The sequence below is a fragment of the Penaeus japonicus genome, unplaced genomic scaffold, assembly GCF_977035675.1.
Source record: "Penaeus japonicus unplaced genomic scaffold, GWHDUDI00000001_assembly GWHDUDI00000040, whole genome shotgun sequence".
In the NCBI taxonomy this organism is placed as follows: Eukaryota; Metazoa; Arthropoda; class Malacostraca; order Decapoda; family Penaeidae; genus Penaeus; species Penaeus japonicus.
In genome coordinates this window covers 5,501,558-5,516,557 of record NW_028234442.1, presented here as the reverse complement: position 1 = coordinate 5,516,557, position 15,000 = coordinate 5,501,558, and the positions used below count along the sequence as shown (strand labels likewise).

General features: G+C 40.6%; 1 protein-coding gene across 3 annotated transcripts in view; it reads right to left on the bottom strand.

Annotated features, from left to right (window-relative positions):
• The window catches only part of LOC122255893 (uncharacterized), a 226,876-nt gene that overhangs the window by 178,075 nt on the left and 33,801 nt on the right, over positions 1 to 15,000 (bottom strand). For 2 of the 3 annotated variants that reach the window (XM_086534097.1, XM_086534099.1), the window contains exon 3: positions 450 to 491. The exons of the other annotated variant lie outside the window; for it this stretch is intronic. The gene's annotated coding sequence lies outside the window, so the exon portion shown is untranslated. The remainder of the gene's footprint in view (positions 1 to 449; positions 492 to 15,000) is intronic. 3 annotated transcript variants of the gene reach the window in all.

Sequence of the window (15,000 nt, the reverse complement as noted above, 5' to 3'; positions counted from 1 at the left end):
GTATAAACTAAAAAAAAAACATAATTATAACTTCCCGTGTCACCCCATCTGACGAGACAGCTGAAACTAGATAAAAAAAACTTTCCTTCTTGGTCTAACTGCCCTTTCTATCCACGTCATCGTGTGAACCCATTTCATAAAACTAAAAAAAGATCTTTTGCCTCGAGCCGATATTTCGCAGAAAACTCGACTTACTAAAAGCTCCTCTGTAATGCCGACTTATCACGTTACAAAAACGGGTTGACAGCCAAGATCAACCCAACGCCGTTCTCAAGTCAAGCCTTCACGCTTACTCATTCAAAACCATCAAGCTCTGTCTCCGTCAATCATGTCTTATATTAAAAAAAAAAACTTAGGTAATAACCCAAAACATTGATCTATGTGGGGAGTAATCTAATACAATTAAAATGAAAACAACTATGATAAAACGAACATAAAACAACATATACCTTAATCAGCAGCTACCTCCCACGCTGCCACGAAAATCCATCCTAAAAAGAAAGTAAAAGATATCAGTTTCCCTTGCAATTTCCTACATGATAAAAGACTGATAATCTACATATTCGTAACACCATACGCAGTAAAAAAAAATATAAATAAATAAATAAAGCTTGTTGCACAGAATAAAAACAAAAACACGGAGACTAACTCAAAAGCCAAAACATACCCAATGCCCACCTTTACAAAAACGCTCGCCTTCAATGGGCATGAACACACAGGGTAAGAAATAGAAAAAAAGAGATTTCCTTCGCCTCCCTTTACTAGTACTTCTGATCCTGATTCCTCGTTGATACTTTCCACTCCAAGGCTGACCTTAAGCCTCTACCGACGAGCTCAGTCCAGTCCATTACAGTTAGAGTAATCATATAACATAATTATGATAATACAATTAGAAATACATCATAACCAAATCATCCAAACCAAATATAAGGAAAATATTAGAAAAAAATAAAACTCTCTGTACCAATTACTTGAGATGTTTAATTAAGAATTAGGTCTTCGTCCATGACCAAATTCCGACTTCATTCCCACCAGGAATATGCCCCATAACCCAGAACACCGTAATAAACAACAACAAATATATCTCAATATCTATATCAACCTCTCTATATATCAGTACGTGAAACAGGCACCTCGCTCCCCAAGCTCTCAATGTCCACCACCTTCCCTTCCATTCCTCTCGGTGAGACTACAAGAACACCTGTTCCGGAATCCCAAGGGAGGGCATTAAGGTTGAGTGATGCATCTGCAATGCTCACCATCGGTCGAGTAGGTCTTATTCATTCTCCTTCTTCCTTATTTATCTCTTTTTTTTCTTTTTACTATATATTATATGGCATTAAGGAATAATCGCTTTGAAAACAATAGTTATTCTAACAACAAAATTCGTAGACGCGCCACAAGGAGATAAAAAATGTTAATCTAACCATTTATTCAAGACATTATAAAACTCGTGAAACAGCTGATCCCTATGGCCACGCATTCCTATTAAATTGACCTTCGGATCCACCAATTCCTAGGCGTCATCAACATTTTATAGATCAGAGCATTTTATAATTGCTACTGCCATTAAAGTTAAAGTTTGTTTACGAGGCCTTTAATTTGTATGATATTCAGTGGTTTTAAACTTGATACTTCATTTATATTCCTATTTACAAATTAAATTCTATGCTTGTACTCCGGCTGTAATGCATGCAGATATACTCCAGATCAACGTTTTAAACTTGCAGCCACTTTGAGATATTTTCCTGTAGGTTCTTACTCCAAATGCAAACACTTAAGGCCGACCTATCATCTCTATCATCTATCACCTCGTTATACTGTCAACTTCTTCGCTATGGGACTTGCATTTGTTCGTTTCCTGTACAACAACTGCCCCCGTGAGTCTAGATGCCCTGGGATGGAGAGAGTTGTCTACTGGTCGCTGGTGTCACTATAGACTTAATTCATATAAGCAAATGTTTTTTTTTTCCTAATAAGGGAGGCTATCTCGGAGTCTCGCCCTTGTAGATCCGCCTCCTCCAGGCTCGCCTCGCCGGCTCAATCACAGGGCTGTCTTCAAGTTAATAAAATGCTGCAGTAGAACAACACCTCTGCCCCCCCCCCCCTACACCAAGTTCTCTAAGTTGTGAGCAAACGTCTCCCCACACACGACCACACGACACTCCAGCCTATACCGCCAGCAAACACTTAATCGAGACATGATAAACACCCTCGGGGTCCTACTGAATAAAACCAGGCGAAGAAAGATCGAAGGCTCATACCACTTCCCTTTTGAGACCAAGGCATGACCCGCCACCCGCACTTCCCTTGAACTCTTACCATTGACTCATACCACTTCCCCTTTTGAGACCAAGGCATGACCCGCCACCCGCACTTCCCTTGAACTCTCATCATTGGCTCATACCACTCCCCTTTTGAGACCAAGGCATGACCCACCCACCCGCACTTGCCTTGAACTCTCATCACTGGCTCATACCACTCCCCTTTTGAGACCAAGGCATGACCCACCCGCCACCCGCACTTGCCTTGAACTCTTTTATCATTCACGGTCTCATTCTGTCACTCTGCCTCTGAAGCTCCAATGGCACGGCTATTGCAGTCGCTCCATCGATTCCGTCTCTCACGAGTGACCTACTTTGGTGTCACTGATACTGTGTCCCGACTCATAATATTCTGGGCCCGGATGGCTATGAAGATTCTTCCGGTCAGCTGTGCCTGTCTGTTTGTTTTTATTTGTGACTTTTCCTCGAGGAAGTGTTTTTTTTTCTTTTTTCTTTTTGGCGATAACACCAATTTATATAATATATTTGATCATCAACTGCTCCTTGCAAATAACTCCTTCGTGATTCCTTTTTCCATTCTTGCTATAAAAAAAGCTGCATACAATCTACACTTGCAAGATTCAATTGTAAAAATAGTAAAAAAAACAACTTTGAAACTCAAAATTCCAATGTTTCATGGGTTTTAGCAATTTTAGTAGACTTCAAAAAAACATATTTCCCTTATATTGATATGAATGAATGCATTAATATAGAATTTTCCTACAAATTACAAACCTACAGACCGATGGCGGTATGAAAGTTTTTTTTGCAGATGGCTATATAGCAGGAAAAATTATTTGTCTGTCTGTCTCCACTAATATATCAGACACAATAAGCGTTGCTTCAAGTCACAGTTAGAGAGAGAGGGAGAGGAAGAGAGTGAGAGACAGAGAGAGAGACAGAGAGAGAGAGAGAGAGAGATAGAGAGAGAGCGAGCGAGAGAGAGAGAGAGAGAGAGAGAGAGAGAGAGAGAAAGCGAGAAAGAGAAAGAGAAACGTATTTCAACGAAATACACATCAGAATTACACACGTCAGCAAGATTACAAAATATATAAACGTCCCAGGCGAGAGCCGAAGATCCACCTGACGTCTATGACCTGTCGCTCGTTACCTGCATAATTGACACTACCTCACGGACGGATAATTTGAAACTGCCCGACCCGACGCGGTGTCCATGTTCTCTCCTCCGCCGCGACGTAGGCAGGCAGCTACCATCACTTTTTCTCTCTTGTTTACGGAATCATAATATCGCTTTCGCTCGCTTCCAGTCCGGTAGGTGTCCGAGCTTGGTCTCCGTACACCACAAAGGCGTTGGGAATTCTGGGGGAGTGGACGCCAGCTCTATCTTGGCTGAAACCACGAGGTATGTAAGCAAGCGTACATTGTGGCTCCAACCACGGAGCAAATAGGCGTCCACTGTGACTAAATACGTGTTCCATATATCTATATCTATTCACGCGTGCGCGCGCACGCACACGCACACGCACACACACTCAAACATATATATACATATATATGTATATATATATATATATATATATATATATATATATATATATATATATATATATGTATATATATATATATATATATATATATACACACACCAAAACCAAAGCTTCCCGTGATCGTTTACTTGATAAGATAAAACACAACACAAACAAAATTCAAATAAATGTAAAGAATGGGATAACTACGAACTTTTACTCCTTATCAGAACAAGAATCAGAAGGAACGGACTCCTTGTTTTGTTTCTTTTAATCTTTGTTTACATCCTGACACTGCCAACCCCTGACCGCATGACATGTTCTTTCTTCCCCTCATTGACTATTAATTCCTTACCCAATTACGTTTATCGACCAATTCACTTCAGTGTTAATATTTTCTCCCTTTTGCATTTTATATTTTAGAGGGAATCACTAATTATGGTCGTCAGCCCCTCGTGATGCGGTGTACAAACAAAACAAAATTTATAACGGTTAGACGTAACTCCTCTCTCTCTCTCTCTCTCTCTCTCTCTCTCTCTCCTTAACCATTGGTTTCCTATTCTCTTGTCACCTATGGCGAACACCCACCCACCCTCTCTCTCTCTCTCTCCTTAACCATTGGTTTCCTATTCTCTTGTCACCTATGGCGAACACCCACCCACCCTCTCTCTCTCTCTCTCCCTTTACTATTAGTGTTTAGTTTCCTTTTCTCTTGTCACCTATGAAGAACACTCACCCTCACTACACACTCACAATCTCTCTCTCTCTCCCCCTTTACTATTGGTGTTTAGTTTCCTTTTCTCTTGGCACCTATGACGAACCACGTCTAAAACCACTTCCAGTCAGCACCAAAATAAAAGGCGTTGGAGGCAGGCGCTTGGCAAATATGGTGTCGTAGCCGGCAATGCACTTGCGACACTAAGTTCTATAAGCGAAGCGAGCCTAGACACTGTGCATCTTAATGTTTATCTCTTTGTGTAAGTGCCATGCAGTACCGACTGTAATCTTATACCGTTTTCAGTTTTTACATTCATATCATGTATTTTTTTAAATTTATTTTTACGTTCATACACGCTCAGGAGCAATGATAGAGATTGAAAGGAAGTAAAAGAGAGGAAGGCACACACACGCGCGCACACACTCACACTCACACACACACATATATACATATATACATATGCTTCTGTATCTATCTACATATATATATATATATATATATATATATATATATATATATATATATTAATTTAGGTATGTATGTATCTATTTATCTACCCATCCAGAAATACTTTAATAACACAATACTGGACACATACAAGCCAAGACTTACAATTCCAGTACACAATCAGCTGATGGAAGGAGTGTGAATTTTGCCGGGAATAAAGGTTTAGAATTGAATTTGATAGTAAAAAAAAGATGTGTGCTAGCCTGCATAAAGAGTGGGCCGATTATTGGGCCAGAACCAATAATCAATTCCTGTCCTCTCTCTCTCTCTCTCTCACTATTTCCATCATTCTCTCTCTCTCACCATTTCCATCATTCTCTCTCCCCCCCCCCTCTCTCTCTCTCACTATTTCCATCATTCTCTCCCTCTCTCACTCACTATTTCCATCATTCTCCCTCTCTCACTATTTCCATCATTCTCCCTCTCTCACTCACTATTTCCATCATTCTCCCTCTCTCACTCACTATTTCCCTCATTCTCTCTCTCTCCCCATTTCCATCATTCTCTCTCTCTCTCTCACTATTTCCATCATTCTCTCTCTCACTCACCATTTCCATCATTCTCTCTCTCTCTCTCTCTCTCCATTTCCATTACTATCTCCATCTCTATCTCTCCCTCTCTCCCCCAAGCGCGGGTAAACGAGGCAGAGACATCAGCACACAGCTCAGAGCAGATCAGATCGGCAAAGGCCACCATCTCGGGGTCTTCAGCCTCGGCGACTGGAGGCAAATGTATTCAACAGGCCACCTCTAATAACCTGTAGTAGTGAATCTTCTGGGTTCTTCTCCCCCAGTTTCCACTCCCTCTCCTTCTTCTCCCTTTCTCCCTCTCTTTCTTTCTTCTCCCCACCTTTCTCTCTCTCTCTCTCTCTCTTTCTCCTTCACCCCTTTCTCTCTCCTTCTTCTTTCCCCCCTTTCTCTATCTCTGTGTGTAAGGCACTGATATTGCATATCATGTGACCTAAGACACTGATTATGCTTTTTTATTAAATTCAGTGTTATATTGCTGGCAGTCTGTTTTGACCTGTCGTATCATGTTTCCTAAACTGCAGCCGCCCTGGCAGCTGCCTTTGCTAGCGGAAGCCCTAAGGCACAGAAAGCGACTCAAGATATATACTTAAGAAGGACACAGAATAAACCCAGGGCAGATCACAGCCAGAGGGAGAACGGTCAGAGCGAACAGCTCTGACCTCCGGTCTTTGGCTGCAGCCGAGCGTATTCACCGAGTCCACCAATAAAGACCATGGCACGTGAATGTCTGTCTGTCTGTCTTATCCACCGAGTACAACGGGCGAAGCTAGTGGATTACAACTGCTGGCATCAAGTGGCTTACACTCACTCACTCTCTAACCATTTTTCTTCATCCTTCACTCTCTCCCATGAGAACATACCTACCATTAATCAAATCATACGAAATAAAGATAAAATTAATTATTTTTTCAAAACCATACGCATTTCGAAACGTCAAACTCAACGCCTTAAATTCAAAATAAGGAACATAACGAAAGAAATGCGTTCACAATAACATGACGTCAGGTCTCCTCAGTTGCCAAAGAGTGCGTTCTGTGTGAGCGTCAACACCAAAATTCCCAAATGTCTGTAAATTCTGGCGTTGATGTTCACACAGGTGCACTCCCGCCATTACTAACATGAATCTTGGTCGACGTTCCAGCCACATTGATGACGTCACATGATGTGGCTTACGTCACGTCACAGAAAATAGTTTGCGTAACGTTACTTCCCGTGGATGATTTAACTCGTCTTCCTTTTCGTTTTTCCTTTTTTTTTTCTTCCTCCTATGGTTCTGTTCTTATTCCTCTTCCTATTCTACTATTATTATATTATATTTCTCTTCACGCTAATTATTATCTGCGTTATTTTCATCTTTATTTTCTTTTCTCTTCTTGCTAAATCCTTTTTTGACATTTGTTTCTCCATCTCCCTTTCCCTTTTCTTTCTTCTTCTCTTTTACTTATTATATTCATTTTTCTCATTTGTATACTTTTTCTTATTTTATGTATTTATTCAGTTATTCATAGTTTTGTTTAATATTTTATCTTATTCTCATTGTTCAAATATTATTTCTATATATAAGTATTTCTCTTATTCTTTATATTATCTTTATATTTTCTGATATCATTTTTTCTCATATTATTATTCACCTTTCTTATTCTCTCTATATTTCTTATTTCTCCTTCTAATTGTCCTCCTACCGTTTCTTCACTTCCTCTCATGTGCAGGGAAGCTATAGCATTAAAAGCTAGATAAGTCTAGAATGCTGCGTATATTAAATTGATAAAAATTAATGGCGAGGATTTAACATATAGTACACACACACACATATATGTGTATGTATGTATGTATGTATGTATATATATATATATATATATATATATATATATATATATATATATATATCTACTCCTACTCCCCAACTCCCTTCCAAAACAAGGGAGAAACATTTGTGTCCACATAGACTTCCTTGTCAAACGCCTGGTCTGGTCTACTAACTTTGCACAGTTTGCGCGTGGAGAAAAGTTTCTGAAATCATTCGCGTTTTTGAGTGGAAGAAGAAGAAGAAAAAAAAATCCGCTTTTGAAAGGTCATCTACAAATTTTCATATGACCTTTCTCTTAAGGTCTTAGGAAAGATAGATCTTGGAATCTTACAACCTACGTTTTGAACTTATTCTCAAACGATTAATCTTCAAGCTATCAAGTCCCTTTCCGACATGGTATTCCGTGGTCGTAGCTTCGCCGGCGTTACGTTGCGTTGCGAAGTGGGAGAATTCGAGATGCTTCTCTGTGGCCGCGCCGTTCGTCGTAAGCTCGTCGTAAGGCTGATGGAAATAACGACATCTCGGATATCGGGGTTGAAGCGTCCGCGGAACTGACAGAGTGTATCGGGATGTGACACGCGTAAGAATAAAGAAAAGAAGCGCGAGTTCAAGAGTCGAAGAGTTCAGCGTCTGGCAGGACTGTGCAGGATTATCCCACGGCCAACAGCAGGGAGAGGAAGGATATGTCGGGTACAGCAAGTCCTGCCGCTTCCAGAATCTCTGCTTACCAAGGGACATCTGACATGCGGTATGTGGCACGTGATCTGAACCTCAATCTCTCATGTCTCACACACACTCACACTCACACACACACACACAGGGAAGCAATCATGCGTTGACATTTAACTCCGAATTTCAATTTCAACTTCAACTTCTATTTTTTGTAATTCCAATTGCATATAACAGTAACCGTCCATCGAAAGCACGTATAAATCTAAGAACACACACACACACACACACATATATATATATATATATACATATATAAAATTCAATTTCAATGTTTGTGTAAAAATATGTTTCAAATGTGAATAGTGCATTAGCAAAAAGCTAAACTAAAAAAACATGCCCTTACAATCAGTATTAAAATACATTCTACATACAAACACATACTCAAGTGCATGCGCCCAATGCAGACAAATCACCCCATAGCCCACTTCGCCAATAGATCCGAGACCCCCCCGCCCCCCCAGCACCAACAAGAAATCAAGAAGTGTGAATCTTTCGTAACTTTAAGTTAAAGCGAAATCCTGTGAATGATAAAGTGTCTAGAGGGACAGTTCTTGGAGGAAAGTTCTGCTAAAGTTGCTTTCCATTTGATTAAACAACCATGTGAAATCGGGACATGAGGTGGGCCTTAGAAGCTGAGATACATTACCTCATCGCGGCACGTGATGAGCTGCAATTCCACACAGCGTTCGAGTTTATGTTAATCCTTTTATTGCCCTGCATCCTAAAGCGGTCGTTTTACTGCATCGCGACTTAGAAGCTTGAAGAGGTGTTAAGGTTAATTTCCGTGAGCAAAATTTACAGATCAATGGATGGAAAACACACAGGGATGGTAAAAAAAAGATAAAATATATTCTTGTCCATTCCTTAGCATGAAGCCATAATAATTATAACAATCATAAAAAAAAAAGTTTCGTCTGCTTCACAGGGAATGCCGCCAGCAATGGAACATGGCCGTAGGCTCCGGAGACTACAGTGACATCGGCGGGAATTCCCCTCTCGGTAAATTTAACAATACCCCCCCCCACCCCTCCAGGACAAAGACTAAACCCTCTCCTTACGCCTCTTTCCGATGCCAGGGCAACGTTATATGGGTGGTATGGGGAAAGATGAACTAGAGTGCTGTTTTCTTGATAAGCAGACTATTTTTTTATGTAAACTTAGAATTTTTAAACACAAGCACGCAAGCGTGCGCGCGCGCACACACACATAAACTTACAGACTGCAGACCTTACCCGCGTAATAGAAATATATTTAACTGACTTTAGCGACAGAAGAGTTCCGAGCAGTGTGCCTGTGGGCATTGTTGCATCAGTTGCTGCTTATTCCATCAGTCGTCGGCGAAAAATGTTGATATATACGATATCTAATGCACCTACCATCAGGACAAGGCAAGGGACCACAGCGCTCAGTAAGAGATTCCAGGAATGTTAAGGTTCAGTGAAGTCACGGCACAGACGTGGAATACCACAAGTCAAAACAGCACATCGACGTAAGTGCCTCGTCGATGCAGTTTTGCAAAGCAGTGGTGTATCAATGGTCTCATTTCTGAGCAATTTATTGTCACGACTAGTATGATGTGAGCTTCATTTTGAAACGCACCTCCTCCTGTGAGGTTAGAGAACCGGAAACCAGGCCCTGTGCGTACAAGCTGTTACTATCTACATTCTTATCGTTACAACGTATAATTACTGATATCTGTGCTCTTATTAGTTGATACGTCCCTATCCGTTATTTACTTGCTATATTGCAGGCTAGAGCGAAACTAGTTAAATATGGGCCCCGTTGTTTTTAGGTTAATATTTAAGAACGCCTAGACCCATTATTTTTCATTACTACAACTCACTTCCTTTGTTTTTTTTTTTACGTGTTTCCACCCGGAAAATTGAAAATTGTTCACACCTCTAGTTGAAAAGGGTTCCGGAAGTTAGTGTTGCTTATACTGGACGCATATAGTCACGTCTAAACGCATTTCCTTGGCGATAAAATGCCCTGAGTCAGTAAGGGAAAGGAAGAGGACAAGCAGGGATCAAAGGGCTGGGACGGGAATGCCTGCTCTTCCAGCCTCGCCTTCGGACTAACTACAAGAACCGACTCTGGTTTTCTTCAACCCCAACGACCGCATCCCTAGTCCCTTGTCTTTGTCTTGGTCATCGTACCGTTACGGCCGTCGTAAAGGTGCGAAGGATAATGCCGTTGCCATAATACTGTCATTTCTGTACACTTGCCTTCGTCAACCGTCCCCCTAGACGAAGGGCGTGTCAATCATTCCAATAATATTCCGTTAAGGGCGTATGGAAGATGCGGAAAACAAATGCGACTCGGGATGCGACAATGCAAAGTCGACGGCGAAGACCAAGGACCGAAAGTGACGAGGCATACGGCTGGAAGTGCCAAGATGTAAACAAACGAGGTGTCCCTCCCTGGGCTGCAGTTTTATGACACTGCAGTGCTGACGTAGTAGGGTCCAAACCCTATTTAAAATCAAAATGGCAGGCATAATCATACATGTCGTCATCGCAATCACGATCATAATAATCCGATTACGAAAATGTATTCCACGCATGGCCACGGACGCGTTGCTTCACATTACCTTCATCACTTTCATTTGGACAATTGCATATGTGAACAACGCCAGCATCTGAACTGCTGACCGCTCACGCTACACTCTCAATGGGAGATGATGAGAGAGAGATAAATATCGCCACAACTATACATATACTAAAAGAAATAGACATGATCATGGCATTGCATACATGCCACCCGGAGGCATGACCACTGCATCCACAAAAAAGAGGTTAGTTAAGGTCCCCACAATGGGGGATTGAAATTTAACATTATGAGAATCATTAAGCATCACTACAAATAAGGACAAGAATCGTACTATCTCCTAGTCTATCTCAAACATCAAACACTGCAACAACACCATTAAGCATAAAGCATTAGTCAAAATTGCATTTGCGCAACATACAACTACAACTAAATAGAATAAAGAACATAAAGGAGAGAACAAGTCTTCCACCAGAGCATTAAATTAAGCAACGGTATGGCCCCGTATATCCACATCTGCAATTCTACAAAAATTCCACTCTCCTCAGACTTCCATGGCCAGCATTAGATGCAAGGACACATGGCCACAAACATTTCCAAAGAGGCAGCACGAGAGATGAGGTGAACTCCCAGGGGTCAAGCCTGGAATTCCGGTTTGGACTAAATGCCCCTCCCCCCCCTTCCACCGCATCCCACCTCTCCCCTACCCCCCTCCCAACTGGGTTGACAAACTGATCCGTGGAAAGAGAAAATTCTGTTTATTGAGCGTCTGGTTGGAGCTTCTGGTGGACAGGTTGCTATGAGAATGAGTGAGGGAGAAAGCAATGATAATATAAATAATGGAGTGTGTACAGGGCATCATAATGTATATGTAGTACAAAGACGCTACATAATACAAACTATTATAGTATGGCTACATAAAACGGGCAATGGATAAATGTAGTAATAAGTACATACATACATACATACATACATACACACACACACATATATATATATATATATATATATATATATATATATATATATATATATATATATATATATATATATATATATATATATAATATATATATATATATATAATATATATATATATATATATATATATATAAATATATATGTACATATACATACATATATATAGATAGATAGATATGTATATATTGATAGATAGATTGACAGATAAACAGATAAATAGACATATGCATAGAAAAATACAAAGTAGTTTGCTAGACATATATATATAGACCGAGTTAGAAAAAAGAATGAGATGGCGAGGGACATCACAATACTGAAGGTTTGCACAAAAAAGTGCCTCAAATATTCACGAGCATGACACAATATACGTGTCCGCCATCAATCGAATCACTAACTACGACGATGACACTTGTTATCAGACTAACTACTGCCAAACAGGAGAAAAAAAAAATTGCTGAAGAGTAGAGCCTCCAGTTAGGTCCAGTTAGGTTCGGGGAGATGACTGGAAGTGACTAGATCTCTCTGTTCAAGTTTGTGACATGTTATAGGGTTGTGTGACGAGGACTATGGGTCTGGGGTGGGGGGGGGGGGGTACAATGATAAAAGGAACAAGGCGATGCATTCAGATTGTGAGTAAGATTTGACATTTATAGGTATCATGACGTTAGTTAATAATGAAAGCCTCAGCAGTATGTACTATATCATAATATCCACAAAGATTATTCACAGACACAGTAAAGTACGCATTAAAGAGAGAGAGAGAGAGAAACCACGATAAAGACAAGGTAAAAGTAGACAAGAGGTTCACAGCAACGGTGAAGCTTTGACTTCATTAGAGCTTTGACTTCATTCACTTTAGTTTGTTCCCTTATTCCCCACTGACCTACATAGCCTGGCCGTCGTCAGGGTCTGGTCAGTGTCACGCGTCAACTCAATGTAAACAGCGGCGCGTACCTCCGGGTAGAAAAGTTTCCTTCGATTTCGACTAATGCGTTACTTTTATTGCAACTAATACCTTATTCGTATTGCAACTAATACCTTATTCGTATTGCAACTAATACCTTATTCGTATTGCAACTAATGCCTTATTCATATTGCAACTAATACCTTATTCGTATTGCAACTAATGCCTTATTCATATTGCAACTAATACCCTATTCGTATTGCAACTAATGCCTTATTCATATTGCAACTAATACCCTATTCGTATTGCAACTAATGCCTTATTCATATTGCAACTAATAAATTATTCGCATTGCAACTAATGCCTTATTCATATTGTAACTAATACTTAATTCATATTGCAACTAATACCTTATTCGTATTGCAACTAATGCCTTATTCATATTGCAAATAATACCTTATTCGTATTGCAACTAATGCCTTATTCATATTGTAACTAATACGTAATTCATATTGCAACTAATACCTTATTCGTATTTCAACTAATACGTAATTCATATTGCGTCTAATAAATTATGCACATTTTAACAGATGCCTTATTCGTATTTCAACTAATACCTTATTCGTATTTCAAGTAATACTTCCATACGTATTTGTAACTAGCACACATTCATTGCATCTATACATATATACCTACCCCACGCAATCATCCCCCCCCCCCTTCCCGCCCGTCAAGACCAGGCCACACGCCCCGGCAAATTCATCCCCTTGCTACGAAACCGCTTAACAACCCCTTACTTAGGCATCTCCACCCCCCCCCCTACCCCCAGTATATAAGAGGTCACTCCCGCTTGCCCAAACAATCAAACAAGGTCACGAAAAACAAAAATCCCATCCACTCTGCACTACTACGGAGCGACTCGCCACTCCGAAGAATAAGCTCGAAAACCCAGATAATTTCGTCAGCCTCGCTACCTTCCGGTCTTATGATCTGCTGTTGACGCTCTGCCCCCTTGGCCACGCGCTGTGCTGTGGGCGCTGCGGTCGGAAGGTCGGTCGGACGGGCGACAGACAGACACACTCTTTCTTGTCTGCCTCGGAATCTGCTGACTCAGCAAGCAGCGTCAGCATCTGAGTTGTTGACCGACCACGCTACTACGCTTTATTGATGGTGGTGATGGTGTTGATGGTGGTGGTAGTGATGATGATGAAGCCGGCCGCCGTGTCTTCACTTTTTTCCCAACAAGACCCCTACCACACTCGACTGCAATAGCAGAAGTTGCATCGTTGCATTCGCTCAATCAACACATGCAGCCGATCGATCATTTCGCGACTCCATCTAGTTATTTGTAAGTTGCAATGAACAAGCTAAGGGGAGTACACATTACAGGGGGAGATAGATAGATAGATAGATAGATAGGTAAATAGATAGATAGAGGGAGGAAGGGCGAGCGAGAGAGAGAGAGGGAGAGAGGGAGAGAGAGAGAGAGAGAGAGAGAGAGAGAGAGAGAGAGAGAGAGAGAGAGAGAGAGAGAGAGAGAGAGAGGGAGAGAGGGGGAGAGGGAGAGAGAGAGAGAGAGAGAGAGAGAGAGAGAGAGAGAGAGAGAGAGAGAGAGAGAGAGAGAGAGAGGGAGAGAGAGAGGGGGAGAGGGAGGGAGAGAGAGAGAGAAGATAGAGAAAGAGAGCGAGAGAGACTAATCATCTGGCGCACATTCCTTTCAAACCACATCGATCTCTCTCACTGTCATAACACAACTTAACCATAATTCTAGTAAGGAAAAAAAAAAAAAAAAAAAAAAAAGAAAAAAAAAAAAAAAAAGATTTAGAAAAATAATATATATAAAATATATATATATATATATATATATATATATATATATATATATATATATATATAGTGTAAATCAGACGTAACCACAATAATCTCCCCGACGCCCCCCACCCCACTCCCCCTCCCCCTGCTACCGCATGATCACAATATGACAACCAACAGCGGGGACATCTCATGGGAACCTTACGTGCTACTTGGACATGCATGCGCTAAAACGAGGTTCAATTTACATTATGTAACTAGGCGTAAGACCTAAAAAAAAAAAAAAAATGATCTTTAACTCCCACACCTTTAGAAAAAAGGACTCGATACTGAAGCTTAGGATACTGTCTAACGTATGGTCGGTTGCCAACTAGGGATACCGCTCGTTATTTTTTTTGTTTATTCTATTTAGGTTTGTGCCAGTACCTCTCGTAAAATTAATACATGTTACAGCAAGAAAACGCATTTCTCGGGTTTTCAAAAATACCCAAAATTGGAGTATTTCTTACAATCAAATTGATACGGAAAAGGTCGCCTCCTCAGTCTTGTCACATCTTGGGAGGTTATATCATAAAAAGAGTACTCTAAATTCACACTTTTCACCTTAAATTCGAATAGTTTATATCCTTCAAAGACCTATAGACCAAATTG